This window comes from Crinia signifera, chromosome 4 (assembly GCF_055691185.1).
Source record: "Crinia signifera chromosome 4, ASM5569118v1, whole genome shotgun sequence".
NCBI classification, from domain to species: domain Eukaryota; kingdom Metazoa; phylum Chordata; class Amphibia; order Anura; family Myobatrachidae; genus Crinia; species Crinia signifera.
The window spans coordinates 338,086,782-338,092,781 of NC_139220.1; positions in this window are offsets into that span (position 1 = coordinate 338,086,782).

A 6,000-nucleotide genomic window follows, 5' to 3' on the forward strand; every position below is an offset into this window, starting at 1 on the left:
GGACGCTCGCAGCGCTAGTTCCCATACAACAGATGATGACTGCGCTGTGGGTGGAGATGCAGCGGACGCTGGCAGCGCTAGTTCCCATACAACAGATGATGACTGCGCTGTGGGCGGAGATGCAGCGGACGCTGGCAGCGCTAGTTCCCATACAACAGATGATGACTGCGCTGTGGGCGGAGATGCAGCGGACACTGACAGCGCTAGTTCCCATACAACAGATGATGACTGCGCTGTGGGCGGAGAAGCAGCGGACGCTGACAGCGCTAGATCCCATACAACAGTTGATGACTGCGCTGTGGGTGGAGAAGCAGAGACCGCTGACAGCGCTAGTTCCCATACAACATATGATGACTGCGCTGTGGGCGGAGATGCAGCGGACGCTGGCAGCGCTAGTTCCCATACAACAGATGATGACTGCGCTGTGGGCGGAGATGCAGCGGACACTGGCAGCGCTAGTTCCCATACAACATATGATGACTGCGCTGTGGGCGGAGAAGCAGCGGACGCTGACAGCGCTAGATCCCATACAACAGATGATGACTGCGCTGTGGGCGGAGATGCAGCGGACACTGGCAGCACTAGTTCCCATACAACATATGATGACTGCGCTGTGGGCGGAGAAGCAGCGGACACTGACAGCGCTAGATCCCATACAACAGATGATGACTGCGCTGTGGGCGGGGAAGCAGCGGACGCTGACAGCGCTAGATCCCATACAACAGATGATGACTGCGCTGTGGGCGGGGAAGCAGTGGCCGTATCATACGTTAGTTAGTCTGACTTCCCACCATTACAGCCATTTACGTCCAGTTTACAATCAGGCCAACAGGATCTGGAATCTCCTGGATCAGGGACCTTCCCAAAGCCATCACCATGGGATACGAATCACAGGAAAAGTTGAGGACACCTCACGGAGACCCGATAGGTAGGGTTATCTGGAGGAAGAAGGCAAAATGGCCGCATCTCCTCAGGGGGAATCCCTGGCAGCCATTGCCAGTGTTGGACTGGGGCACAGCTGGGTAATGCAGTGGTAAGGGCACACCCATAAGGGGTATAGCTGGCCAAAATGGGGTCAGACCAGGCCATACAGACCCTTGGACAGCCATTAGAGACCATGCATATGACCTTATATCTGAGGCTGGAACCTGACATTAGGGGAACATACCCTGTACCCCGGTGGGCCAGTCCCTCTGGCAGCCATTATGATGAACACCTGACCCCTCCCGAGGGTCCTACCTTAGAACAACCCAAATATATCATATTACTTCTCTTTTCCCACATATTCTTTCCTACACCCCAAGGGACGCAACGTGACACTGTTATATATACCCACGTATGACATCACAGCCCCCCATGTATCCCCTGGTGCCTGATCACCCATGCAACACTACAGACGTATCCTGTTCATTAGCTCCTAATAATGTCATTTACATATCCCAGAACAGATAAAGCAGGGCCTTATTGCCCCGTCTAATGATAGGAGCACGGCCCTTACCAGATAACACAGGAACCTCTGGTGCAAGGAGATCACTATCGATTCTCACTATTGACTGGAAATAGTTCTGCAGCCTAAGGAGTAATGATTAACCCTTCGTGTCCCAGACACAGCGACAGCAGCGCAGGGGAGACGGACATGTAAGGAGTAATGATTAACCCTGCGTGTACCAGACACAGCGACAGCAGCGCAGGGGAGCCGGTCATATAAGGAGTAATGATTAACCCTGCGTGTCCCAGACACAGCAACAGCAGCACAGGGGATCCGGACATATACAGAGTAATGATTAACCCTGCGTGTCCCAGACACAGCGACAGCAGCGCAGGAGAGCGGGCCATATAAGGAGTAATGATTAACCCTGCGTGTCCCAGACACAGCGACAGCAGCGCAGGGGAACCGGCCATATAAGGAGTAATGATTAACCCTGCGTGTCCCAGACACAGCGACAGCAGCGCAGGGGAACCGGCCATATAAGGAGTAATGATTAACCCTGCGTGTCCCAGACACAGCGACAGCAGCGCAGGGGAACCGGCCATATAAGGAGTAATGATTAACCCTGCGTGTACCAGGCACAGCGACAGCAGCGCAGGGGAGCCGGCCATATAAGGAGTAATGATTAACCCTGCGTGTCCCAGACACAGCGACAGCAGCGCAGGGGAGACGGACATGTAAGGAGTAATGATTAACCCTGCGTGTCCCAGACACAGCGACAGCAGCGCAGGGGAGCCGGACATATAAGGAATAATGATTAACCCTCCCAGACACAGCGACAGCAGCACAGGGGAGCCGGATATATACAGAGTAATGATTAACCCTGCGTGTCCCAGACACAGCGACAGCAGCGCAGGGGAGCCGGACATATAAGGAGTAATGATTAACCCTGCATGTCTTAGACACAGCGACAGCAGCGCAGGGGAGCCGGACATATAAGGAGTAATGATTAACCCTGCGTGTCCCAGACACAGCGACAGCAGCGCAGGGGAGCCGGCCATATAAGGAATAATGATTAACCCTGCGTGTCCCAGACACAGCGACAGCAGCGCAGGGGAGCCGGCCATATACAGAGTAATGATTAACCCTGCGTGTACCAGACACAGCGACAGCAGCGCAGGGGAGCCGGCCATATAAGGAGTAATGATTAACCCTGCATGTCCTAGACACAGCGACAGCAGCGCAGGGGAGCCGGCCATATATGGAGTAATGATTAACCCTGCGAGTCCCAGACACAGCGACAGCAGCACAGGGGAGCCGGACATATAAGGAGTAATGATTAACCCTGCGTGTACCAGACACAGCGACAGCAGCGCAGGGGAGACGGACATATAAGGAGTAATGATTAACCCTGCGTGTCCCAGACACAGCGACAGCAGCGCAGGGGAGCCGGCCATATAAGGAGTAATGATTAACCCTGCGTGTACCAGACACAGCGACAGCAGCGCAGGGGAGCCGGCCATATAAGGAGTAATGATTAACCCTGCGTGTCCCAGACACAGCGACAGCAGCGCAGGGGAGACGGACATGTAAGGAGTAATGATTAACCCTGCGTGTCCCAGACACAGCGACAGCAGCGCAGGGGAGCCGGACATATAAGGAGTAATGATTAACCCTGCGTGTCCCAGACACAGCGACAGCAGCGCAGGGGAGCCGGCCATATAAGGAGTAATGATTAACCCTGCGTGTCCCAGACACAGCAGCGCAGGGGAGCCGGCCATATAAGGAGTAATGATTAACCCTGCGTGTCCCAGACACAGCGACAGCAGCGCAGGGGAGCCGGACACATATAAGGAGTAATGATTAACCCTGCGTGTCCCAGACACAGCGACAGCAGCGCAGGGGAACCGGCCATATAAGGAGTAATGATTAACCCTGCGTGTACCAGACACAGCGACAGCAGCGCAGGGGAGCCGGCCATATAAGGAGTAATGATTAACCCTGCGTGTCCCAGACACAGCGACAGCAGCGCAGGGGAGACGGACATGTAAGGAGTAATGATTAACCCTGCGTGTCCCAGACACAGCGACAGCAGCGCAGGGGAGCCGGACATATAAGGAATAATGATTAACCCTCCCAGACACAGCGACAGCAGCACAGGGGAGCCGGATATATACAGAGTAATGATTAACCCTGCGTGTCCCAGACACAGCGACAGCAGCGCAGGGGAGCCGGACATATAAGGAGTAATGATTAACCCTGCGTGTCCCAGACACAGCGACAGCAGCGCAGGGGAGCCGGCCATATACAGAGTAATGATTAACCCTGCGTGTACCAGACACAGCGACAGCAGCGCAGGGGAGCCGGCCATATAAGGAGTAATGATTAACCCTGCATGTCCTAGACACAGCGACAGCAGCGCAGGGGAGCCGGCCATATAAGGAGTAATGATTAACCCTGCGAGTCCCAGACACAGCGACAGCAGCACAGGGGAGCCGGACATATAAGGAGTAATGATTAACCCTGCGTGTACCAGACACAGCGACAGCAGCGCAGGGGAGACGGACATATAAGGAGTAATGATTAACCCTGCGTGTCCCAGACACAGCGACAGCAGCGCAGGGGAGCCGGCCATATAAGCAGTAATGATTAACCCTGCGTGTCCCAGACACAGCGACAGCAGCGCAGGGGAGACGGACATGTAAGGAGTAATGATTAACCCTGCGTGTCCCAGACACAGCGACAGCAGCGCAGGGGAGACGGACATATAAGGAGTAATGATTAACCCTGCGTGTCCCAGACACAGCGACAGCAGCGCAGGGGAGCCGGCCATATAAGGAGTAATGATTAACCCTGCGTGTCCCAGACACAGCAGCGCAGGGGAGCCGGCCATATAAGGAGTAATGATTAACCCTGCGTGTCCCAGACACAGCGACAGCAGCGCAGGGGAGCCGGACACATATAAGGAGTAATGATTAACCCTGCGTGTCCCAGACACAGCGACAGCAGCGCAGGGGAACCGGCCATATAAGGAGTAATGATTAACCCTGCGTGTCCAAGACACAGCGACAGCAGCGCAGGGGAGCCGGACATATAAGTAGTAATGATTAACCCTGCGTGTACCAGACACAGCGACAACAGCGCAGGTAAGCCGGCCATATAAGGAGTAATGATTAACCCTGCGAGTCCCAGACACAGCGACAGCAGCGCAGGGGAGCCGGCCATATAAGGAATAATGATTAACCCTGCGAGTCCCAGACACAGCGACAGCAGCGCAGGGGAGCCGGACATATAAGGAGTAATGATTAACCCTGCGTGTCCCAGACACAGCGACAGCAGCGCAGGGGAGCCGGACATATAAGGAGTAATGATTAACCCTGCGTGTCCCAGACACAGCGACAGCAGCGCAGGGGAGACGGACATATAAGGAGTAATGATTAACCCTGCATGTCCCAGACACAGCGACAGCAGCGCAGGGGAGCCGGCCATATAAGGAGTAATGATTAACCCTGCGTGTCCCAGACACAGCGACAGCAGCGCAGGGGAGCCGGCCATATAAGGAGTAATGATTAACCCTGCGAGTCCCAGACACAGCGACAGCAGCGCAGGGGAGCCGGACATATAAGGAGTAATGATTAACCCTGCGTGTACCAGACACAGCGACAGCAGCGCAGGGGAGCCGGCCATATACAGAGTAATGATTAACCCTGCGTGTACCAGACACAGCGACAGCAGCGCAGGGGAGCCGGCCATATAAGGAGTAATGATTAACCCTGCGAGTCCCAGACACAGCGACAGCAGCACAGGGGAGCCGGACATATAAGGAGTAATGATTAACCCTGCGTGTACCAGACACAGCGACAGCAGCGCAGGGGAGACGGACATATAAGGAGTAATGATTAACCCTGCGTGTCCCAGACACAGCGACAGCAGCGCAGGGGAGCCGGCCATATAAGGAGTAATGATTAACCCTGCGTGTACCAGACACAGCGACAGCAGCGCAGGGGAGCCGGCCATATAAGGAGTAATGATTAACCCTGCGTGTCCCAGACACAGCGACAGCAGCGCAGGGGAGACGGACATGTAAGGAGTAATGATTAACCCTGCGTGTCCCAGACACAGCGACAGCAGCGCAGGGGAGCCGGACATATAAGGAGTAATGATTAACCCTGCGTGTCCCAGACACAGCGACAGCAGCGCAGGGGAGCCGACCATATAAGGAGTAATGATTAACCCTGCGTGTCCCAGACACAGCAGCGCAGGGGAGCCGGCCATATAAGGAGTAATGATTAACCCTGCGTGTCCCAGACACAGCGACAGCAGCGCAGGGGAGCCGGACACATATAAGGAGTAATGATTAACCCTGCGTGTCCCAGACACAGCGACAGCAGCGCAGGGGAATCGGCCATATAAGGAGTAATGATTAACCCTGTGTGTCCAAGACACAGCGACAGCAGCGCAGGGGAGCCGGACATATAAGTAGTAATGATTAACCCTGCGTGTACCAGACACAGCGACAACAGCGCAGGGGAGCCGGCCATATAAGGAGTAATGATTAACCCTGCGAGTCC